Genomic DNA, 26,634 nt, shown 5'->3' on the forward strand with positions numbered 1-26,634 from the left:
ATCCAGCCTGGCATTTCATATGATGTATTCAGCATGTAAGTTAAATAAGTGGGGTGACAATATACAGCCTTGGGGTACTTATTTCCCAATTTGCAACCAGTCCATTGTTCCCTGTCCAGTTCTAACTGTTGCTTCTTGCCCTGTGCACATGTTTCTCAGGAGGCAGGTAATGTGGTCTCGTAGTCCCATCTCATTAAGAATATTCCACAGTTTGTTATAATCCATACATTCAAAGGACTTAGCATAGTCAATGAAGCAGAATCAGATTTTTTGGGGGGGGAGGAATTTCCTTGTTTTCTCAATGATCAAACATGTGTTGGCTATTTGATTCCTCTGCTGATTCCTCTCTGGTTCCTCTGCCTTTTCTAAATTCAGCTTGTGCATCTGGAAGTTCTTGATTCACATACTGCTGAAACCTAGCTTGAAAGATTTTGAGCATAATCTTGCTGGCATGTGAAATGGATGTAATTATATGGTAATTTGAACATTCTTTGGCATTAGAATGAAAACTGACCTTTTCCAGTCCTGTGGCCAATGCGGAGTTTTCCAGTTTTGCTGGCCTAATGAGTGCCAGTCTTTAACCACATCATCTTTTAGGACTTGAAATAGCTCAGCTGGAATTCCATCACCTCCACTAGCTTTGTTCATTGTAACACTTCCAAAGGCCCACTTGACTTCACACTCCAGAATATTCGGCTCTAAGTAAGTGACCACACCATCGTGGTTATCCAGGTCATTAAGAGCTTTTTTGTACAGTTCTTATGTGTATTCTTGCCACCTTTTCTTAATCTCTTCTGCTTCTTTAAGATTCTTGCCATTTTTTTTCCTTTATTGTGCATGATATATTCACTTGGTAGCTCCAGTTTTCTTAAAGAGATCTCTAGTCTTTCCCATTGTATTGCTTTCATCTATTTTTTTGCACTCTTCACCTAAGAAGCCTTTCTTATCTCTCCTGTCTTTTGGAACTCTGTGTTCAACTGGATATATCTTTCCCTTTCTCCTTCGCCTTTTGTTTCTCTTCTTTTCTCAACTATTTGTAAGGCCTCCTCAGACAACCATTTTGCCTTGTTGCATTTCTTTTTCTTGGGATGATTTTGGTCATCACCCCCGTATAATATTATGAACCTCAGTCCTCAGTTCTTCAGGCACTCTGTCTACCAGATTTAGTCCCTTGAATCTATTCATACCTCTACTGTATAATCATAAGGGGTTTGATTTAGGTCATACCTGAATGACCTAGTGATTTTCCATACTTTCTTCAATTTGAGCCTGAATTTTGCAATAAGAGTGGATGATCTGAGCCACAATTGGCTCCAGGTCTTGTTTTCCATGACTGTATACAACTTCTCCATCTTTGGCTGCAAAGAATATAATCAGTTTGGCTTTGGTTACTGACCATCTGAATTTGGCAATAAGGAGTTCATGATCTGAGCCACAGTCAGCTCCCAGTCTTGTTTCTGCTGATTGTATAGAGCTTCTCCATCTTTGGCTGCAAAGAATATAATCAATCTGATTTTGGTGTTGACCATCTGGTGATGTCCATGTGTAGAGTCTTCTCTTGTGTTGTTGGAAGAGGGTGTTTGCTGTGACCGGTGCATTCTCTTGGCAAAACTCGATTAGCCTTTGCCCTGCTTCATTCCGTACTCCAAGGCCAAATTTGCCTGTTACTCCAGGTGTTTCTTGACTTCCTACTTTTGCATTCCAGTCCCCTATAATGAAAAGGACATCTTTTTTGGGTGTTAGTTCTAAAAGGTCTTGTGGGTCTTTATAGAACCGTTCAACTTCAGCTTCTTCAGCATTACTGGTTTGGGCGTAGACTTGGATTACTGTGATATTGAATGGTTTGCCTTGGAAACGAACAGAGATCATTCTGTCATTTTTAAGATTGCATCCAAGTACTGCATTTCAGACTCTTCTGTTGACTATTATGGCTACTCCATTTCTTCTAAGGGATCCCTGCCCACAGTAGTAGATATAATGGTTATCTGAGTTAAATTCACCCATTCCAGTCCATCTTAGTTCACTGATTCCTAGAATGTCGACATTCACTCTTGCCATCTCCTGTTTGACAACTTCCAATTTGCCTTGATTCATGGACCTGACATTCCAGGTTCCTATGCAATATTGCTCTTTACATGATCGGATCTTACTTCTATCACCAGTCACATCCAGAACTGGGTATTGTTTTTGCTTTGGCTCCATCCCTTCATTCTTTCTGGAGTTATTTCTCCACTGATCTCCAGTAGCATATTGGGCACCTATTGACCTGGGGAGTTCCTCTTTCAATATCCTATCATTTTGCCTTTTCATACTGTTCATGGGGTTCTCAAGGCAAGAATAATGAAGTGGTTTGTCATTCCCTTCTCCAGTGGACCACATTATGTTAGACCTCTCCACCATGACCCACCCATCTTGGGTGGCCCCACAGGGCCTGGCTTAGTTTTATTGAGTTAGACAAGGCTGTGGTGTGATTAGATTGACTAAATTTCTGTGAATATGGTTTCAGTGTGTCTGCCCTCTGGTGCCTTCTCACAAAACCTACTGTCTTACTTGGGTTTCTCTTACCTTTGACGTGGGGTATCTCCTCACAGCTGCTCCAGCAAAGCACAGCCGCTGCTCCTTACCTTGGGCGAAGGGTATCTCCTCATTGCCGCCCCTCCTGACCTTGAACGTGGAGTAGCTCCTCTCGGCCCTCCTGTGCCCATGCAGCCACCATTCCTTGGACATGGGGTTGCTCCTCTCGGCCACCGCCCCTGACCTTGGGTGTGGGGTAGCTCCTCCCAGCCTCCGCCCCGCAATAAACTGTGGAAAATTCTGAAAGAGATGGGAATACCAGACCACCTGACCTGCCTCTTGAGAAACCTATATGCAGGTCAGGAAGCAACAGTTAGAACTGGACATGGAACAACAGACTGGTTCCAAATAGGAAAAGGAGTATGTCAAGGCTGTATATTGTCACCCTGTTTATTTAACTTATATGCAGAGTACATCATGAGAAATGCTGGGCTGGAAGAAGCACAAGCTGGAATCAAGATTGCTGGGAGAAATATCAATAACCTCAGATATGCAGATGACATCACCCTTATGGCAGAAAGTGAAGAGGAACTAAAAAGCCTCTGGATGAAAGTGAAAAAGGAGAGAGGAAAAGCTGGCTTAAAGCTCAACATTCAGAAAACGAAGATCATGGCATCTGTTCCCATCACTTGATGGGAAATAGATGGGGAAACAGTGGAAACAGTGTCAGACTTTATTTTTCTGGGCTCCAAAATCACTGCAGATGGTGACTGCAGCCATGAAATTAAAAGACGCTTACTCCTTGGAAGGAAAGTTATGACCAACCTAGATAGCATATTCAAAAGCAGAGACATTACTTTGCCAACAAAGGTTCGTCTAGTCAAGGCTATGGTTTTTCCTGTGGTCATGTATGGATGTGAGAGTTGGACTATGAAGAAGGCTGAGCGCTGAAGAATTGATGCTTTTGAACTGTGATGTTGGAGAAGACTCTTGAGAGTCTCTTGGACTGCAAGGAGATCCAACCAGTCCATTCTGAAGGAGATCAGCCCTGGGGTTTCTTTGGAAGGAATGATGCTAAAGCTAAAACTCCAGTACTTTGGCCACCTCATGTGGAGAGTTGACTCATTGGAAAAGACTCTGATGCTGGGAGGGATTGGGGGCAGGAGGAGAAGGGGATGACAGAGGATGAGATGGCTGGATAGCATCACTGACTCGATGGACGTGAGTCTGAGTGAACTCCAGGAGTTGATGATGGACAGAGAGGCCTGGCGTGCTGTGATTCATGGGGTCGCAAAGAGTCGGACATGACTGAGCGACTGATCTGATCTGACACATATAAATTGCAAATATGCTCACTTGTGATTATTTGTGAATTATGCATACACTATGTACTCCAATAGTAGTAATAATTTCAGCAGGGTTTCCATTATTCTACTCCTGCTCTAACACTATTGTTTAATTATTTTAGCTTCATATCTTGTTTTTCATATTCAGTGATTTTTGTGTGAATTCAACCTTGTACTTTAAAAAAAATTGTCCTTTTTTTTTAAAAAACACAGTTATCCTTTTAATAACTTTTTAACTCAACTGTGAGAGTTTGTAAAACTTTGGTAGGATTTTGAAAGGTATTAATTTGGATTATAAAGTGTTATAAAAGGAATCTGTATCTACATAAAACTGCCATTGTCACCCTCAAAATAGCATGACTCTGGAATTTTAGACTTTCGTCTTTCTATAATTTGTCTTTGTATTGTGTCCATAAAATTCTTGCACCGCTTTTTATAAATTACAAAATTTTCAATTTACATTTTGTAAATGTAAGATAATATTAGTATTGTTGCAGCAATGCATCATTTTTCTATTATAGGTTTTAATTGGTTGTTGCTTGTGTAGAGAACACAAAATAATAAGAAAGAATTGAACTCTTATGTTGATCCTGTATAAAGCAAGCTTGTTGAGTTATATCACTTCTATGCATTTTAAAGCTGTTGATTCACTTTGTTTATAGGAAAAAAACCTATGTTTTCTTCTATCCTTAGGTAATGCCTTGTTAGATCAATTGGTTTATAACTCATCTGGTTCTTTGCTCTAAAACAATTGGTAAAATGATAATTACTTTTTTTCCTTGAGTAGTATATGAGCTTGGGTAATTTTGTATATGTCTGTGTATGTTTTAATTATATCTTAAATTTGTTTTTAATAATATTTGTATCACTAGAAACTCATTTTATCTAGCTTTTTCAATCTTACTTGTATAAATTTGCCAACATTACTCTATTTTAGTTCTTTTTTCTACTGGTACTTAATTACTATTGTTTTTCTTCATTAATTCCTCCCAGTGTCTATTCTCTCCCTCATTGATTAGGTTGTGTGGTTGTTTTTTTTTTTTTTTTCAGTATTTGTTCTTTTTTTGTTTTTTTAGTGATTGTTCTTTGGTAAGCAACAATCTTTCATTTTCCCTATAATTTTCTGCTCTTTTGGTTTTTATTTTATGTTTAGATTATTTCTGTGTTTTGGAGTGGTACAGTTGGGTTTTGCTGCTGTTGTTTGTTTTGCTTGATTCTGAAAGGATTTCTAAATTTGATCTTTCAGTTCACCGTGTTGTTGTTCAGTTGTTGAGCCACGTCTGACTCTTTGTGACCGCATGAACATCAGCACACCAGAGTTTGCTCAGACTCATGTCCACTGAGTCAGTGATGCCATCCAACCATCTCATCCTCTGTCATCCCCTTCTTCTCCTGCCCTCAGTCTTTCTCAGCACCAGGGTTTTTTCCAGTGAGTCAACTCTTCGCATCAGGTGGCCAAAGTACTGGAGCTTCAGCTTCAGCATCAATCCTTCTAATATATATTTAGGGTTGATTTCTTTTAGGATTGATGGGTTTGATCTTGCTGTCCAAGGCACTCTAAGGAGTCTTCTGAAAAGTTCATTGTACAGTTACCAACTACGTATAATGTGCTCTTTATCCATATATTTTGTCTCATACCAATAACTAAATTTATTAAATATCTAACTTGTTTTCTTGTCCTCTCTTTTGTTTTATACTATCCTGCTTTAATTTTAGCAATGATTCCTTTCATTGTCTCATAGACTCATTTTTAAAGCTCTTTTCTGATTTTTTAGTAACTAATTTCTTTCTTTTTTTTTATTCGCTTTGTGCAATGATGTCTCTACTATTTGTTTCTCTGAAAATTTTACTTCTGACATTTCTCTACAGTTACCCGTATTCCCTCCATATTCACTTATCTAATCTAGTGCCAAATTTTCCCTTGCTAGTTTATGTCACTCCCAGGAGATGAAATGGAGAACTTGGAAATTTTTACCCCAATCTTCTACTGCAGATTTCAGCAGCAGTTGAGTAAGACCCAGGAAGAAGGAATAAAATATCACTCTTAGCCTGTAAGATACTGAGGGAGTGTCACATTGTATCAGGACTGCCCTATCTTCATATCCCTGGAACCTGAAAACCCTCCTAGGCAGTTAACCTTAAAATGTTCTTCTGCATTTTCTCTTTCAAAATATTAGCCTTTTTTGGATTTTTCCCCTTACTCTCTGAATCCTCACCAGCCCTGGTAGCTGCAGCTGTTTTCTCTATGGATCCAGTGAAGTGAACACCTACTAAAATGACAGACTAAGTGTTTTTAGTTGGAACTGTGCCATCTTTTGGGATGCCCTTGCCTATGGCAAGCACTAGCTTATACTCTGAGACATCACTTGTCAGGCATGCCGTTAAAGCTCCTGTCTACTGTAAGTTACTTTTCCTCTTTAGGAGTTTGCATTTGTAATATTATACTAAGTTTAATTTTCATATATTTTCTGTCATTTTTCAGGTTATGTATAGATGAGGGGAATTTAAACATGATTTCATTATCTAGATGTATAAAATACTAAGTTATTCTTATAATGGAAACTTTAAAGTGTCTACAGAGTCCTTAGAATGTATTACTATCCTTGCTTATGTTGAATTTTATACTTTCATGTAATTAAAATGTAATAAGCATAAATCTTAATATTTAACTATCTTTTTCAAAATCAAACAATCCTTTATTGCTATTCATTTTCAGATAATACACACACTTATAATAATACAAAGTCATTTATTTACTAAATCACAGAATATGCCACAGTACAACTCCTCAGTACAGAATCCAGATCTATTACATGGCGCCTCTTTATATGGAAATTCTAACTAATCGTCCTTCATTATCACTTCCTTAAGTCATCTATCCTTTACACTGAAAAATGCATAATTTTATAGGATGTCTTCATTAACTTACTAAAAAAAATCATAATTAGATAATGTAAATTAAAAACTGTCATTCACTTGACACAGGGGGCAGGATTTTCTTTTCTAATATTTATGGTATAACCTGAAATGTTACAGATGCTTATGCTCAGAAACTCACTCTAACTTAGCAACTTTTTCTGATAATTTTACTTTATTTGCTTCTTACTCCCTAAATTCTATAATAGATTTTGTACAAAAGTAATAGAATTTGACCTAAGGTAAACAAAAGTTTGCTTTAGAGATGAACTCTGAAGTTAACCTCATTTAAAAATAATCATTTCTTAAAATATCTGAGTAATTTAGTATTATTATATAAGTATTAGGCTTTTTCAGAAAAAGGCAGATATTAATATATCTATCAAGCACAGAAAGGTCTTTCCTCTAATTTTGAACCACACAGAGAGATCATGTGATGAGAAAAGGTTAATGTAGAATGAGAACCTTGAAATAATGCTTTACAAACCTGGTTAATTCTTCCAGTGTTTCAGCTAGTTGCATTCTTAAATTTTAGGCCTCCTTCCCTGGTGGCTCAAATGGTAGAGCATCTGCCTCCAATGCGGGAGACCCGGGCTTGATCCCTGAGTCAGGAAGATCCCCTGGAGAAGGAAATGGCAACCCACTCCAGTATTCTAGCCTGGAAAATCCCATGGATGGAGGAACATGGTAGGCTACAGTCCATGGGGTCGCAAAGAGTAGGACATGACTGAGCAGCTTCACTCTTCCTCTAAATACTGTGTATTTTCTAAAATACTGGCAGGAGGCTCATGGCCATCATGCCCATAGAATGATTTTAGGTAATATGATAGCTTCTGAAAAGTATGTCTTAGTTCAATATGACATACAACAGCTTGGAGAAAGTGAGTAATATTGCAGTTAAGTGTCAAATAGTGTGTCATTTTATTTCCATTTTATACTACATAAACCACATCACAGTGATATTGGTGCAATTTTAGATTTACATCTCTTTTCCTTTCTTCCACTTCTATGATTTCTATGGGGAATGTATTGATTATAGAAGACTTTACTACTGAGAAGATTTATTTATTTAGTTTTTGGTTGGTTTTATTTCAAAATAACTAAGAGCATTTTATTGGAATGAAAATTGATGAGCCTTGTATTACCATACTGATAAAGTCTCTACTGTTCATTATGGGGGAGTGGGTATTTGCTCCTTTTAATCCCCACAGTCAGTGAGAGAGGTGATTTGGGAGCCAGGAGAGATTCTTTTGCAGTGAGAATGGTCTTTTATTGAAAGCATGCTCAGTTCTTAGTTTTGGTCAGCTTTGTGAAAAAATATTCACAAGGGATCATCTTGTGCTAGTTTGTGGTCTAGTTATACAACATTTAACAGTTTTGAGATCCATCTGAGGAAAGTAGAGCCTTTTTCCTGCCCTAATGTCATGTTTAAGGTCAGTTTTGCTTTCATGTGATGAGTATCCAATAGGGAGGAAACCATCCACATGACTTTCCCCAAAGGCAAGATCTGAAGGCCAGGATCCAAAAGAGTGGGATTGCCAGGGTGATGGAGTTGAACTCATACTTTCACCTTTCACTAGGATGCAGTTTATTGCAATTGATCAGATATTTAAATGTAGAAAATTAAACCATAAAATTATTGAAGAAAGCATTAATATTTTAAAAAATCAAAGTCTGAGTGTTAAAAATTGATTTCTGTTAAAATGCTAAATTTTTGTATAAATGTTAAAAAGTCACATTAGGAATGTGAAATGTTTAGATGATGCACAGAAAATCAAAAGGTAATTGACAAACAGGAAAAAATAGTTGTAACATAAACAGTGTCTTATATATATTTCTAATAGAAAGAGGAACAAAGACTATCAGACCACCCATGGAAAGTGCATTTAAAGATACAAATGGTCTTTTTAAAAAAATAAAATGTGGGATGACCCAGAGGGATGGTATGAGGAGGGAGGTGGGAGCGGGGTTCAGGAAGGGGAACACGTGTACACCTGTGGTGGATTCATGTTGATGTATGGCAAAACCAATACAATATTGTAAAATAAAAAAAAATAATAATAATAATAAAGAAATGATAAATGATTAAAAAATAAAAGTAAAAAAATAATAAAACAGAATTAAAAAAGAAAAAAGTGAATTCACCTTCATTTAACTAGAAATTCATTCTGAAACTTCAAAAACAAAATTAAAAAGACAATGTGATACAATCAACTGTCAGGGGAGTTTGTAATTTCCTTGGTTCTGTCTTGTTGCAACAAAAATTTGAAGCAATGGACAGACTAGTGTTACAGCTCCATGTTACAACTCAATTTTTTTAGAACGCAAAGGAAAATACATCCTTGAGATGTGAGAGTGGGACGACCCAAAAGATGAGAAGAGAAGCCCCCAGCTCAATTTTGGCTCCTCTTTATATATGTTTTTTTCTCTTCCACCTAAGCCTGCCCTATGTAAATTGGGCTAGCCAGGAGGGCTGTTTGTTTTATGTGAGGTCCTCACTTCCATCCTCGAACCCTCCTTTGTTCTATTTTTGAAGGCTTTTCCCTTCTTTGTCTTTTAGCCACTGCCATTTTGGACTCCTTTTTCCTATTCAAACTATCTAACACAACTAATAGAATTCTATATATAACATGAAAAAGTGAATTACTAATATTTGAAGGAACATCATGTTGCATAAAAAAGTCAAAAACAAAAATATCCGTAAAAAGACAGGGAAGCCTAGCGTGCGGCTGAACTAAAACAACATAATTTAATTTATATTCATGAATAAGCATGCCTTTTATTGTGATAAAATTCTGAGTGGTGTTTGTCTCTTGGTAGGTTGGATATTGACTTGAAAAAGATCAAGAGATTTTGGAATACTGGTTATAAGCCTTGATTTTTGAGTAGAGGTTGCACAGGCATATACATATACAAAATTTCACTGAGTTGAACACTTTTATTATACATAAAATGTTGATAAAATATTCAGTGAGATATAATGTTTTATCTCTTAGATTAGCAAATATAAAACAATCTAATATTGACATATATATCTAATAGTTATATAATTGAATAATATGCCTAGTAATATATATAATGATTGGTTGATTGATACACAGCTGCATCGATACAAAGATAAAGTGGATAATAAATTGGTGTAGCTTCTGTAGAGTACAACTTAGTAATATCTATTAATATTACAAGTAGACATAGGTATAAAATGAATATATGCAGCACTATTTGTAATTCTTGAAGAAGGAAAGAAGACTGTCAGTCAGTAAGTTGTGCAAGTAATCCACAGATGGGAAGACCTAAAACCTGCCATAAAAATGAATGGGAAAGCCTTTTAGGTACCATTATGGAATAACTTCTGATATATATTAATTAGAAAAACCAAAGTACAGGGCAAAATACAGCACTATTTCATGATAACAGTGAATTGAACTGAGTCATTACTTGCATATGCATAAAATACCTCCAAAAGGGCACACAAAAAAATGGTAAGATTTACTTCTCCAGGAAGAGGAACTTATGTGACTGAGGCTGAAGGTGGGAGCAAATTTTTGTGCTTTTTTTTTGGTAACTTTACATTATTGAACCATATGAGTACAATATATACTCAAAATATTAAAAGTATAAACCATTATAAAAGACAAAGACATTGTTAACTTGTAGATAAACAAGAGTGTGACAGTACTAATTGCCTCGGGTGCCATTGCCTTCTCCGAATAGGGGTGGGAAGGAGATTCTATTTATATTGCAGTTCTTCCTTGGCATCCACAGTGGATTAGCTTGAAGACCCCACACTTATTCCCCACCTACCCACAGGATACCAAAATCTACAGATGCTCAAGTGCCTTATATAAAATTAAGTAGTATTTGCATGCAGCCTAAGCACATTCTCTTGTATATTTTAGCAGCAGCAGCTAGATTATACTAATAATACCTAATGAATGTTCAGTTCAGTTCAGTCACTCAGTCATGTCGGACTCTTTGCGACCTCATGAATCGCAACACGCCAGGCCTCCCTGTCCATCACCAGCTCCCAGAGTTCACTCAAACTCCCGTCCATCAAGTCGGTGATGCCATCCAGCCATCTCATCCTCTGTCATCCCCTTTTCCTCCTGCCCCCAATTCCTCCTAGCATCAGAGTCTTTTCCAGTGAGTCAACTCTTTGCATGAGGTGGCCAAAGTACTGGAGTTTCAGCTTTAGCATCATTCCTTCCAAAGAAATCCCGGGGCTGATCTCCTTCAGAATGGACTGGTTGGATCTCCTTGCAGTCTAAGGGACTCTCAGGAGTCTTCTCCAATACCACAGTCCAAAAGCATCAATTCTTTGTCACTCAGCTTTCTTCACAGTCCAACTCTCACATTCATACATGACCACTGAAAAAACCATAGCCTTGACTAGACGGACCTTTGTTGGCAAAGTAATGTCTCTGCTTTTCAATATGCTGTCTAGGTTGGTCATAACTTTTCTTCCAAGGAGTAAGCGTCTTTTAATTTCATGGCTGCAGTCACCATCTGCAGTGATTTTGGAGCCCCCCCAAATAAAGTCTAACACTGTTTCCACTGTTTCCCCATCTATTTGCCATGAAGTGATGGGACCAGATGTCATGATCTTCGTTTTCTGAATGTTGAGCTTTAAGCCAGCTGTTTCACTCTCCTCTTTCACTTTCATTAAGAGGCTTTTGAGTTCCTCTTCACTTTCTGCCATAAGGGTGGTGTCATCTGCATATCTGAGGTTATTGATATTTCTCCCAGCAATCTTGATTCCAGCTTGTGCTTCTTCCAGCCCAGTGTTTCTCATGATGTACTCTGCATATAAGTTAAATAAGCAGGGTGACAATATACAGCCTTGACGTATTCCTTTTCCTATTTGGAACCAGTGTGTTGTTCCATGTCCAGTTCTAACTGTTGCTTCCTGACTTGATTATAGGTTTCTCAAGAGGCAGGTCAGGTGGTCTGGTATTCCCATCTCTTTCAGAATGTTCTGCAGTTTATTGTGATCCACACAGTCAAAGGCTTTGTCCTAGTCAATAAAGCAGAAATAGATGTTTTTCTGGAACTCTCTTGCTTTTTGATGATCCAGAGGATGTTGGCAATTTGATCTCTGCTTCCTCTGCCTTTTTTAAAACCAGCTTGAACATTTGTTATGTAAATAGTTGTAAATACATGTGAGTACTCTTTAAATAGTTGCCCAGTGTGTGGCAACTTCAAGCTTTGCTTTTCTGAACTTCCTAAACTCTTTTTCCCAGTATTTTCAATCTGTGGTTGGTTGAATTCACTGTTGCAGAACTCACAAATATAGAGGGTCATTGTATGCATGTTGATATACTTTGATATTTGTCTATATATCATACTGTTATATTTCCTGGTAATAATCAATAACAGACATTTTGCAGAACACTGGAGGAAGTAAATCATTTTGAAAAGACAAATAATTTGGATGATGGCTATGTGTGTTTAAAGCCAGTTCCTATGGAGACATAGGTAAAGACTCTGATACAAGAATGTTAACTTCTCAAGAGAGACAAGGATGAGATAAGTCACATATGGAAGACAGAAAGTGAAGTTGCTCAGTCGTGTTGACTCTTTGTGATCCCATGGACTGTTGTCTACAAGGCTTCTCTGTCCATGGGATTTTCCAGGCAACAGTACTGGAGCGGGTTGCCATTTCCTTCTCCAGGGGATCTTCCTGATCCAGGGATCGAACCCAGGTCTCCTGCATTGCAGGCAGACTCTTTACCCTCTGAGCCACCAGGGAAGCCCCATGTATAAGTCACCTAAAAGAAAGTTAAGGCAACTTGAGCAAGAAGATGAGGAACTGAGACTTTTTCTGATGCAAATTAATTAAAATTGTTTCACAGTAAACAGATCCTGGGAAATACCTGCTAATGCTCCCAATAGAAATTTAGTTTGTCTTTTTTTAAAGAAGTTTTTTAAAAGGGGACAAAACTTGACTTCTAGGTCAATAACTAATAACTAATTATTGGTCAAGTAAATAAAAGGAACAAAATATTTAATGTAGGGAGACAAATTAGGCTTTATAAAATGATGGTTGGGATTGACACTGTGTTCCTCTCTTACTGGATCTGAAAGAATTCCTTTCTCAGCTTCTCTGATTTCCCTCTCGTCTTTTCTGTCCAGGTCTGCCTGTTCCCATGTAAAGTACACTATGCCTCCTCATGCTCAGTACAATACCACTGCCAGGCTTTGAGTCTACATGACCCTAGTTTCTTAGCTTAACTGCCCATTGAAAACTGACTGAATCTATCTGTGTTCTAGTTTATGGACCTTTGAGGGGAAGGAATCTTACTACTTCAATCCACTTGGTGTTTACCCTCGGATTCAGGGATCTATTCAAGTCCTTGTAACCATGACCAACACATGTAAGATGTGAAGATTACTTTGTTCATACATCAGAAAGGGCAAAGGAATATTACTTTGTAATGACAGTGTCTTGTATTCTAATAGATCTGTATATTTTGTGATGAGGCTGACTGTATGTTACATGGAAATAATTCTCATTCCAATAGGTGATTTATTTATTTTGTAACTTATTTTTTCTCCATAAAAATATGAATTTTGAAAACAACACCAGTAGCGCAAACCCTTCTATATCCTGTTATAGAAATATTTAGTCAAGATATCTGTCCTTCAAATAAGTTATAAAATATCTGTCATACCACAAAAATGTTTTCATTTGGTCCTGTCCTAGGGGAATGTGACATCCAGTCAGTGTACACATGTAGCTTTGAGAACAAAGAATACAGATTTGTAAGAACTCTTCCTAACACTGTGCCACTTAAAATATACTAGACTTAAAACTATACAAAAGGAATCTATCAGTTCTTTTAGCAGTTTATATCAGTTTATATTAACTAATCTTAAATAATAATATGAGTGAGATTTATCAGCTTGTTTATATTCAGATGGTCCAGTTATAAATGTCTTTCTACATGACTATGAGTACTAGGTGAGGGTTAACACAGTGAGTGATAGTTCAAAGATCAATGAAGATTTTACTTTTCTTAGGTCTTTTGTGTTACAGGGGCTTCCCTGGTGGCTCAGACAGTAAAGAATTCACCTGCAATGTAGGAGACCTGGGTTCAATCCCTGGGTTGGGAAGATACCCTGCAAAAGATAATGGCTACCCACTCCAGTATTCTGGCCTGGAGAATTCCATGAACAGAGGAGCCTAGCAGGCTACAGTCGATGAGTGATTTTCACATTTGTGTTACTGAGGCTCATGTTGATGATAAACTCAGTTTATGAAAGGCTCAGATTATAATAACCACACATATGTGTGGCAATGCAGTGAACATTTAGTCAATATCTAGTATAGGACATAAAAAGTAGGTGTGATGACTAAGTATTGCAGTAATGCCCCTAAACTTTTCTTGCTTAAGAAATGTTATCAAAAAGTGTCTGGTCCTGGGCAGTGGACCATCTGCAAATGCTTAGAATATATACCAAAAATGGCTCTTCTGCTAAAGGCACAGTATAGATTCAACTCAACAGCAGAAAGAAAGCAGTCAATAGTGAAAACACTAATAGCAGCAGACAACAAAAATGAAAAGAATAAAACATAAGAAAGCAATTTCAGGTTAGCAGAAAACCAGATAACAAATATTTGATGTATATTACTGGAAGTAGCATATTTTTATCTAAATTGATGAAAAATGAAAGACTATAGACTTTTATAAAAGTTTACAAAAGAACCTTACAAAAAGTACCCTTGATCATAATCTTTCTGTAGGTCAGTAATATTACAAAGGACACACAGGAGATCATCAGATCTTTGATAACACCAGGTGTTTAACTAGGCTATGCATTTGGAAACACAGACCAGCATTGTTTGGGATTTTTATAATGCTTGTATTACTTAGTTTTTGTTGCTGTTCACTCGCTAAGTTATGTCTTACTCTTTGTGACCCCATGGACTGCAGTATGCCAGGCCGCCCTGTCCATCATCAACTCCTGGAGTTTGCTCAAACTCATGTCCATTCAGTCGGTAATGCCATCCAACCATCTCATCCTCTGTCATTCCCTTTTCCTCCTGCCCTCAATCTTTCCTGGTATCAGGGTCTTTTTCAAGGAGTCAGGCTCATTACATGAGATGGCCAAAGTATTGGAGTTTCAGCTTCAGCATCAGTCTTTTCAATGATTATTCAGGACTGATTTTATTTAGGATGGAATGGTTGGATCTCCTAGCTGACCAAGAGACTCTCAAGAGTCTTCTCCAACACCACGGTTCAAAAGCATCAATTCTTTGGCACTCAGCTTTGTTTGTAGTCCAACTCTTACATCCATACATGACTACTGGAAAAACCATAGCTTTGACTAGACGTACCTTTGTCGGCAAAGTAATGTCTCTGCTTTTTATTATGCTGTCTAGGTTGATCATAACTTTTCTTCCAAGAAGCAAGTATCTTTTAATCTCATGGCTGTAGTTACCATCTGCAGTTATTTTGGAACCCAAGAAAATGAAGTCTGTCACTGTTTACACATTCTCTCCATCTGTTTTGCCATGAAGTGATGGGGCTGCATGCCATGATCTTAGTTTTTTGAATTCTGAGTTTTAAGCCAGCTTTTTTTGTCTCTTCTTTCATCCTCACCAAGGTTCTCTTTAGTTCCTCTTTATTTTTTGCCATTAGAGTGGTATAATTTGCATAGCTGAGGTTATTTAAGTTTATTAATATCATTGGTAATACACACCCAGTTTTCCATGGAACATGACAATGAAACTGGCTATTCATATTGTTTTTTCTAAAGAATGAAAATTACTATTTTTCTCTAAGTTTTTAGACTCTATTCTTGCATTATTACAAGATGCTTATGTAACTAACAGTCATCACTAAGTAATATATTCAATATTTTGCTTTGATCTTGAGAACAGATTTTATTGAGCAAGGATCATAAGTGAGGCATCTAATAAGCTGTGAACTGAAAGGACTGTGTTGATTAGCCAATGAAATTTTTCATTTCTAGCATATTACATTAACTCCTCTGTAAGCTATTAATAATAATAGAAATACCTCACACTTAGTACACAATTGTCAGGGTCTATCATAAATGTTTATATCATTTTACTAACCCTCAGGACAATCCTATAAAGCAAATACTATGTTCTCATAATTTTACAGATCAGAAACCTGTGGCTTAGAGAGGGTATAGGAAACAATACTGTTGAAATAAGCTAAAGAGGCTATTTACAAAAGTGTAGAAAGGATTGGGGAAACCAACAACATATAGGACATTGAAAAAAAGAACAATAAAAACCCATTATACCTCTAAATTTCAGTGGCAAGAAGAACAAGAGATGAAACAGCAGTACTGAAAATGTGTAAGAGCTGAAGTAGAAGAAAAAGGGCCAGTATAGAGCATCCTTAAAAAGCTAAAAGTAGAGTTACTATACAATCCAGCAATCCCTATTCTAGGCATATATCCAGAAGAGGTACAAACTGTAATTTGAAAAGATGTACCCCAGTGTTCATAGCAGCACTATTTACAACAGTCAAGACTCAGAAGCATCCTAAATGTCCATCCACAGATGAATGAATAAAGAATAAACGAATGTGTGTATGTGTGTGTTGGCTATTGGTAAAAAATCTCCCTGACAGTGCAGGAGACTTGAGAAACACAAGTTCGATCCCTGGGTTGGGAAGACCCCCAGAGGAAGAAATGGAGCCCTACTCTAATATTCTTGCCTGGAAAATTCCATGGACAGAGGAGCCTGGCAGGCTACAGTCCATGGGGCCACAAAGAGTCAGACATGACTTACTGAGCGTTATGTGTATACACACACACATATATATAAAATGGAATATTGTTCAGCTTAAAAGAGAATGTGATCCATGCCATTTGCAGTAACATGGATGGACCTAGAGATTATTATATTAAGTAGAGTAGGTCAGACAAGAGAAAGACAAATATCATATGATACCACTTATATGTAGACTCTAAAAAGATGATACAAATGACGTTATCTACAAAACAGAAAGAGACTTTCAGACAAAAGGCCAACTTGGGAAAGGCCAACTTGGGGCTACCAAAGGTGAAAAAAGGAAGGATGGAATAAATTAGGAGTTTGGGACTAACAGATGCAAACTACTATATGTAAAATAGATAAACAACAGGGACTTTCTGTATAGCTCAGGGAACTACATTCAGTATCTTGCAATAACCTACAATGGAAATGAATCTAAATATATGTATCAAAGGGCTTCTGTAGTGGATCGGATAGTAAAGAATCTGCCTGCAGTGCAGGAGACCTGGGTTCGATCCCTGGGTTGGCAAGATCCCCTGGAGGAGGGCATGGCAACCCACTCCGGTATTCTTGCCTGAACAATCTCCATGGACAGAAGAGCCTGGTGGGCTACAGTCCATGGGATGGCAAAGAGTTGGACATGACTGAGTGACTAAGCACAGCAGAGCACTTATATATCAAAAGAAGGACCAGATTCTGTCAAACAGAATTCTGGGTCCTTGATTTCCAGTCTTGTTATCTTTCCTGATAGCATGCAGTTGAGCAGATGATGATCTTCAGATGTCCCTAGTGTCATAGCTTCAACCAAGAGGTAAAATACAATACCCAGTTTAGTTATGGTTAGTTTTCTCTCGGTTCAAGATCTCATTCCTACTGTTGAAAAGCAGGGTCTGGAGTACTAAAGGCAGTTACTGTTAATGTACAAATATTATGTGGGCATGAATATCATTTCCTCAAGGCAATTAGGTAAATCATCCCAAAATCAACCCCTACTTTCATCAGTAGGGGTTGAAGGATAGGCAGTTCAGTTCAGTTCAGTCCAGTCGCTCAGTCGTGTCCGACTCTTTGCAACCCCATGAATCGCAGCATGCCAGGCCTCCCTGTCCATCACCTACTCCTGGAGTTCACCCAGACTCACATCCATCGAGTCAGTGATGCTATCCAGCCATCTCATCCTCTGTCGTCCCTTTCTCCTCCTGCGCCCAATCCCTGCCAGCATCAGAGTCTTTTCCAGTGAGTCAACTCTTCGCATGAGGTGGCCAAAGTACTAGAGTTTCAGCTTTAGCATCATTCCTTCCAAAGAAATCCCAGGGCTGATCTCCTTCAGAATGGACTGGTTGGATCTCCTTGCAGTCCAAGAGACGCTCAAGAGTCTTCTCCAACACCACAGTTCAAAAGCATCAATTCTTCTGCGCTCAGCCTTCTTCACAGTCCAACTCTCACATCCATACATGACCACTGGAAAAACCATAGCCTTGACTAGACGGACCTTTATTGGCAAAGTAATGTCTCTGCTTTTGAATATGCTCTCTGGGTTGGTCATAACTTTCCTTCCAAGGAGCAAGTGTCTTTTAATTTCATGGCTGCAGTCACCATCTGCAGTGATTTTGGAGCCCAGAAAAATAAAGTCTGACACTGTTTCCACTGTTTCCTCATCTATTTCCCATTAAGTGATGGGACCAGATGCCATGTTCTTCGTTTTCTGAATGTTGAGCTTTAAGCCAACTTTTTCACTCTCCACCTTCACCTTCATCAAGAGGCTTTTTAGTTCCTCTTCACTTCCTGCCATAAGGGTGGTGTCATCTGCATATCTGAGGTGATTGATATTTCTCCCGGCAATCTTGATTCCAGCTTGTGCTTCTTCCAATCCAGCGTTTCTCATGATGTACTCTGCATAGAAGTTAAATAAGCAGGGTGACAATATACAGCCTTGAAGTACTCCTTTTCCTATTTGGAACCAGCCTGTTGTTCCATGTCCAGTTCTAACTGTTGCTTCCTGACCTGCATAAAAATTTCTCAAGAGGCAGGTCAGGTGGTCTGGTATTCCCATCCCTTTCAGAATTTTCCACAGTTTATTGTGATCCACACACAGGCAGTGGAATGCAAATCAAGGAAAAGTATAAGACAGTTTGAAATCAGGAATAGGAGACAGAGCCTAGTAAGTGTTCTAAGATAATTTCTAATAATTGTTTAATGAATGCTTTTTAACTTGTTTATCTGAAAACACATTATGTGAAAATGAAAGTGAAAGTCGCTCAGTTGTATCCAACTCTTTGTGACCCCATGACTATATTGTCCATGGAATTCTCCAGGCCAGAATACTGGAGTGAGTAGCCTTTCCCTTCTCCAGGGGAACTTCCCAACCCAGGAATTGAACTGGGGTCTCTGACACTGCAGGTAGATTCTTTACCAACTGAGCTATCAGAGAAGCCCTTCATATCATACCAGGAAAACCCATCATACTTGGCATATAATGTGGATCATTTTGGAGTATTTCCTAGAGCCCATATTTTTAGTTGTCCAACATGCGTGTGTAGAAAAAGCCAGGTAGAAAATGTGAGATTCTGGAAAACCTATGTTCCAGTGATGAAAGAAATGGGGATATTTATCCTGGAAAAGGGAAAATATCTTAGTGGAGTCTGGTGTTAGACTAAAAGTTAGCCTGTCTAGTTACAATAAGCAGAACTGGGACCAGTAAGAAAAAAGGAATGATCAAAAAACTTGATTTTGATGTTTAAAAAAAAACAAGGTACTATTTATAGTTCTAACTGCTAAATTATATCTAAAGTGGGTTGCCTTGAAAGGTGGTAAATTCCTTGTCACAAGATGATATCAAAGATACTTTTGAAGTCTAAGATTCTATGAAATGCCATTAAACTAAAATATCAAATTTAGCAACATTTCTGGCCTCTCTATGGTTTCTTGTCTTACAGAGAGAGATTTGACCAGACAGTTAAACTGGTTGAAAGTGAGTTCCCAAAAGTTTCCAGAAAAACAATTTTTAAAAAGGCTTTATTCTAAATTGCTTTTTTATGAATTCAAAATAAATTTTAAAACTCAACAGGATGTTGCCAAAATTTATAGAGCTTTTATTGCTGTATTTTCATTTGATTAGATCTTTGCAGTATACATCAACCCTTTACCAGAAATCAAAAGAGAATGAAAATTTTAATGTATAACTCCCATTGGTATTCTACCATTAGTGAGCTAAAGCAAATTAAATGTCAGCTGGTACAATGTTATCTTCCTAAGACAAGGTAATCTTTTGCATTAAAGAAATTCTTCAAGGTACAGGATATCATATCACTAACTCATCACCATCTTGTGATTAGACTCTTTATATTAGAGTGTAATGAGAGAATCAACAATTATGTGAGCTTGGAGCAGACAACATAGGAGACTTTATGTGAATCCAAGGAATCATACAATGGATGGCAAGATTCTAAAAATCAGCAGATCTTATGTGTTTTTAATAGGAATTGCATTGAATCTGTAGACTGCATTTGGTAGTATAGTCATTTTCACAATATTGATTCTTCCTACGCAGGAGCAAGAAATATCTCTCTGTTTATGTCATCTTCGATTTCTTTTATCAGTGTCTTGTAATTTTCCATGTATGTTTCTTTTGTCTCCTTAGGTAAATTTATTCCTAGATACTTAATTTTTTGTTGCAATGGCAAATGGGATTGATTCCTTAATTTCTCTTTCTAATTTTTCATTGTTAGTATATAGAAATGCAAGTGATTTCTGTGTATTGATTTTGTATGCTGCAACTTTGCTAAATTCACTGATTAGCTCTAGTAATTTTCTGATACTGTCTTTAGGTTTTTCTATGTACAAGGTCATGTCATCTGCAAACAGTGAGAGCTTTACTTCTTCTTTTCCAATCTGGATTCCTTTTATTTCTTTTTCTTCTCTGATTGCTCTAGCTAGGACTTCCAGAGCTATGTTAAATAATAGTGGTGAAAGTGAACACACTTAACTTGTTTCTGATCTTAGGGGGAATGCTTTCAGTTTTTTACCATTAAGAATAATGTTTGCTGTTGGCTTACTATATATGACCTTTACGATGTTGAGGTCAGTTCCTTCAATGCCCATTTTTTGAAGAAAAATTTTGTCAAAGACTTTTTTTGCATCTATTGAGATCATCACATGGTTTTTATCTTTCAATTTGTTAATATGGTGTATCACATTGATTTGCATATATTGAAGAATCCTTGCATTCTTGAAATAAACCCAATTTGATCATGGTGTATGAGCTTTTTGATGTGTTGCTGAATTCTGTTTGCTAAAATTTTGTTGAGGATTTTTGCATCTAAGTTAATCAGTGATATTGGCCTGTAGTTTTCTTTTTTTGTATGTTGTCTTTGTCTGGTTTTGGTATCAAGGTGATGGTGGCCTCGTAGAATGAGTTTGGCAATGTTCCTTCCTCTGCAATTTTTTGAAAGAGTTTTAGAAGGACAGGCATTAGCTCTTCTCTAAATGTTTGATAGAATTCTCCTGTGAAGCCATCTGGTCCTGGGCTTTTGTTTTTGGGGAGATTTTTTTTTATCACAGCTTCAATTTCAGTGTGGTAATTGGGTTGTTCATAATTTCTATTTCCTCCTGGTTCAGTCTTGGAAGATTGAACTTATCTAAGAATCTGTCCATTTCTTCCAGGCTATCCATTTTATTGTCATATAGTTGTTCTTAATAGTCTCTTACAATCCTTTGTATTTCTGTGTTGTCTCCTCTTTCATTTCTAATTTTATTGATTTGATTCTTATCTCTTTTGTTCTTGATGAGTCTGGCTAAAGGTTTGTCAATTTTGTTTATCTTCTCAAAGAACCATATTTTGGTTTTATAATCTTTACTATTGTTTCTTTCATTTCTTTTTCATTTATTTCTGCTCTGATCTTTATGGTTTCTTTTCTTCTAATTTGGGGGGGGGTGGGTTCTTCTTTTTCCAGTTATTTTAGGTTTAAAGTTAGGTTGTCTATTTGATGTTCTTCTTGTTTCTTGAGATAGGATTGTATTGCTATAAACTTCCCTCTTAGAACTGCTTTTGCTGCATCCCTTAGGTTTTGAGTTGTCATGTTTTCATTGTCATTTGTTTCTAGTAATGTTTTGATTTCCCTTTTGATTTCTTCAGTAACTTGTTTGTTATTTAGAACCATGTTGTTTAATCTCCATGTGTTTGTGTTTCTTACAGTTTTTTTTTTCTTGTAATTGATATCTAGTCTCATAGCATTGTGGTCAGAGAAGATGCTTGATATGATTTCAATTTTCTTAAATTTACTGAGGTTTGATTTGTGATCCAAGATGTGGTCTATCCTGGAGAATATTCCATGTGTACTTGAGAAGGGGTATTCTACTGCATTTAGTTGGAACGTCCTAAAGACATCAACGAGATCCATTTCATCTAATGTATCATTTAAGACCTGTGTTTCCTTATTAGTTTTCTATTTTGATAATTCACCCATTGGTGTGAGTGGAGTGTTAGTCTCCTACTATTATTGTGTTACGGACAATTTCTCCTTTTATGTCTGTTAGTGTTTGTCTTATGTATTGAGATTCTTCTATGCTGGGTGCATAGATATTTACAATTGTTATGTTTTCATCTCAGATTGATCCCTTGATCATTATGCGGTGTCCTTCCTTATCTCCTATAATCTTCTTTATTTTAAGGTCAATTTTGTCTGATATGAGGATTGCTATTCCAGCTTTCTTTTGCTTCCCATTCGCATGGAATATATTTTTCCATCCTCTCACTTTAAGCCTTTATGTGTCTTGAGGTCTGAAGTGGGTTTCTTGTAGGCAGTATATATATGGGTCTTGTTTTTGTATCCATTCAGCCAGTGTGTCTTTTGGTTGGAGCACTTAATCCATTTACATTAATAGTAATTATTGATATATATGTTCCTATTGCCATTTTTTAATTGTTTGGGGTTGATTTTGTAGATCTTTTTTCTTCTCATATTTCTTGACTATATAAGTCCCTTTAACATTTGTTGTAAAGCTGATTTGGTGGTACTGAATTCTCTTAACTTTTGCTTGTCTGAAAAGGTTTTTATTTTTCCATCAATTTTGAATGAGATCCTTGCCGGGTTCAGTAATCTTCACTGTAGATTTTTCCCTTTCAGTACTTTAAATATATCCTGCCATTCCCTTCTGGCCTATAGAGTTTCTGCTGAAAGGTCAGCTGTTAAGCATATGGAGTTTGCCTTGTATGTTACTTGTTGCTTCTCCCTTGCTGCTTTTAATATTCTTTCTTTGTGTTTTTTCTTTGTTAGATTAGTATGTGTCTTGCTGTGTTTCTCCTTAGGTTTATCCTGTATGGGACTCTTTCCTGCCTCTTGGACTTGATTGACTATTTCCTTTCCCACGTTGGGGAAATTTTCAACTATAATCTGTTCAAAAATTTTCTCATATGCTTTTTCTCTTCTTCTTCTGGGATCCCTATAATTTGAATGTTGGTGTGTTTGATATTGTTCCAGAGGTCTCTGAAATTATCCTCAGTTCTTTTCTTTCTTTCTACTGTATTCTGCTCTTCAGAAGTTATTTCCACCATTTTATCTTCCATCACAATGATTTGTTCTTTGGCTTCAGATATTCTGCTATTATTTCCTTCTGGAGTATTTTTAATTTCAGTAACTGTCTTCCTTGTCTCTGTATGTTTATTCTTTAATTCTTCTAGGTCTTTGTTAATTGATTCTTGCATTTTCTCTATTTTGTTTTCAAGGTTTTTGATCATTTTTACTATCATTCTGAATTCTTTTTCAAGGTTTTTTATTATCTTTACCATCATTATTCTGAATAATTTTTCAAGTAGTTTGCCTATTTCCTCTTCATTTATTTGGACTTCTGTGTTTCTAGTTTGTTCCTTCATTTATGTAGTATGTCTCTGCCTTTTTTTTATTCTTTTCTAACTTATTGTGATTGAGGTCTCCTGTTCCTAGGCTTCAAGGTTGAATTCTTTCTTCTTTTGGTTTCTGCCTTCCTAAAGTTGGTCAGGACTTCCCTGGTGGCTCAGATGGTAAAGCATCTGCCTACAATGCAAGAGACCCAGGTTCAATCCCTGGGTCAGGGAAGATCTCCTGGAGAAGGAAATGGCAGCCCACTCCTTCTTGCTTGGAAACTCCCATGGACAGAGGAGCTGGTAGGCTACAATCCATGGGCTCCCAAAGAGTTGGACATGATTGAGTGACTTCACTTTCACTTAAGGTTTGTTTGTTTGTTTGTTTTTCCTCTGATGGGCAAGGCTGCGTGGGGTGGTAATCCTGTCTGCTGATGACTGGGTTTGTACTTTTGTTTTGTTTCTTGTTTAGATGAGGTGCCCTGCACAGGGTGCTACTGGTGGTTGGGTGATGCTGGGTCTTGTATTCAAGCAGTTTCCTTTGTGTGAGTTCTCACTGTTTGATACTCCCTAGGGTTAGTTCTCTGGTAGTCTAGGGTCTTGGATTCAGTGCTCCCACTCTAAAGGCTCAGGGCCTGATCTCGAGTTTTGCATGTCTATATATTCTTTTCTGCTGGTCAGGTACTCCTGTCTGCTGTCAGCTGGTGTTCTGCCTGCACTTCTGTGTCTGAAGGTGTTTTCCTAATGTATCCATGAAGACAGATGTACTCCAGGTCTGCCTACTCCTCCATCATCTTGTTCTCCAGGATTAGCTTTTGAAGAGAGAAACTTTAAATGACTGGCTATACATAGGACACCTAAAATAGAATGGCGTGCTCTCTCTCACACACACACATAGACACAAGCACACACTCACATGTACATATTATCAATATGATAACAATGAATAGATCCTTAATCTACAGTAGAAAATGGATGGGGCAGTGCTGAGGAAAGTAAGGAAGTTCAGGCAGCAGTCAAGGAATTTCAGGGAAGTAAAGCCATCAGCAATTTGTAAAAATTAGGCTCCACTGGGTACAGAAGGCTTGACAAGTTAAAATTCTTTTAATAAGCCACTCAACAGCACTAATCAGCCGCAATGACTTGGTAAAACGTCACTGGCAAAATACCAACTTGTTGTATTCTCAGTATGGTTCTGTGCCTAAATATTGATCTCACATTTATTCAAAAGCTTTTATTTTTAAAAAGAAAATGTTACAGCATTTAACTTAGATGTGGTTGGCTCATCATACATGGATCAGAGGAAAATGGTGCTTATAGTAAAAACAGTAAAATACTTAGCCTCTAACAGTTCATTTACATTGTCTCTTTTCTCCTTGATTCTAATCCTTTCCTCCCCTGAAGCATACACATTGGAGATAAAATAGACTGTCCTAAATGCAAATTGCCCTCTTCACTTTGGGTTCATGCCCTACATTGATCTTAATGTTTTGGCATAAACATGATAGCATGATACCCATTGGGGATGAGGAATTTTCTAGAGTACATGCAATTTCTCTTCTAATTATAATAGCTGCCATGCTGAGTCTTGTCTGTAGCCTCCAGATCTTTTTGAAAAGAACGAAGTCACTCTTGCCTGTCAGCTAAAGCCAGCAATTCCCAAAGATTGGTCTTACTGTTAAAATAAGAGAACTCTCTTTTAAAGGGAGATCTCAAAGGAAAGCCAACAAGACATTTTTTTCTTCTTACTTCCTAACTCTGCTTGTTATACCCTCAAAATTAAAAAAAAGTTCATCAGCAAATTTAGCAGTGGGCATCTATAATTTCACATATTCTCATATATCTAGAGAAATTTTTAAATCTAATTATCGGTGTTATTAAAGTGAATGTTAAAATGATCTTCTGATATCTGATTCGTGAGTAAACAGAGAATGATGGGTTTCACCAAACTAGGGAGCAGTATGGGAGAAAATGCTGAAGGAAAATATGTGGCTAGTGTTATGTAGCCAGTTTTCACTTTATTATCTGCCATGTGTCCAAGCTAAAAATCTTGGAGTCACTCTTAATTCCTTTTTCCTTTACATACCAGATCTATTTTTCAGAATTGGGTCACTTGTCCATGGCTTTCATTGGCTGCATTAGTGTCAGCATCTCCTGACTGATGGCATTACTTCTGCCCTGACTTTATCCTAGAGTTCATGCTCAGAAGAGCAACCAGCCAGCTTGTTCTTAGAAAGCATATGTCAGACTATACCATGCCTCTGCTTATATTTTTAAGTGGGTAAAGCCCAAGTTTTCTCAATGCCCAGTAGCACCCTATTATATCTTATCTTCTATGGTCCCAGTTCATTCTGATCATTTCACTCTTCCTGGGAAGAATACACCCACCACAGCTTCAATGACTTTGCCTTGCCTATTTGTTTGATCTTCCCCAAAACTTCTTTCATGTCTTGACTCAAATGCCACATACCTGGAGAGACCTTACTGAGACACTGTCTACTGAACTCTCAAACTCTGTGTTATGGAGATTTCTTTCCAACTTAATTTTGCCAGCTCATAGTTTGTCTTATAGTTAAAATGAAGGCAACTGATAGCACTGAGTTGTTGTTGCCAAAGAAAAAAAGCTAATATGTAAACACATATGGCTTATTGTACAGACCAGTGAAAAATATATATCTAAGAGAGTATATGTATCATGTAGGTCTCTGAAGAGATTATACCAGTAGTCAGTTCCACAATTAGTAGATTGAGTTCTCAGTATTCCATATCCTGACCACAACTTTGTATAGATAGTTTTATGTTTTCCAATTTAGTAATATAAAAGGATAGTTCATTATAAAATTAATTTCCCTGATTACTAATGAGTTTGTACATCTTTTAATGTTTTGATTAATCATTCATAGTTCCTCTCATCAAATACCTCTTTGTGGTTTGTATTTTGTTTCCTCCTTTGTCTTCACTGAGTGGTCTCAGTGAGTTCAGTTCAGTTGCTCAGTTGTGTCTGATTCTTTGTGACCCCATGGGCTGCAGCATGCCAGGCCTCCCTGTCCATTACCAAGTCCCAGAGTTTACTGAAGCCCATGTCCATTGAGTCAGTGATGCCATCCAACCATCTTATCTTCTGTCGTCCCCTTCACCTCCTGCCTTCAATCTTTCCCAGCGTCAGGGTCTTTTCAATGTTTCAGTTCTTTGCATCAGGTGGTCAAAGTATTGAAGTTTCAGCTTCAGCATCAGTCCTTCCATTTCCTCTGGGATGGACTGGTTGGATC

General features: G+C 37.4%; 1 non-coding gene across 1 annotated transcript; it reads left to right on the forward strand.

The window, feature by feature from the left end:
- The first annotated feature begins 23,527 nt into the window (after window positions 1-23,527).
- TRNAC-ACA (transfer RNA cysteine (anticodon ACA)) lies at window positions 23,528-23,600 on the forward strand. Its single transcript has one exon. It is a non-coding gene; the product is annotated as a tRNA-Cys (tRNA).
- The last annotated feature ends 3,034 nt before the right edge of the window (window positions 23,601-26,634 follow it).

The sequence above is a fragment of the Bos javanicus genome, chromosome 4, assembly GCF_032452875.1.
Source record: "Bos javanicus breed banteng chromosome 4, ARS-OSU_banteng_1.0, whole genome shotgun sequence".
Taxonomy (NCBI): Eukaryota; Metazoa; Chordata; class Mammalia; order Artiodactyla; family Bovidae; genus Bos; species Bos javanicus.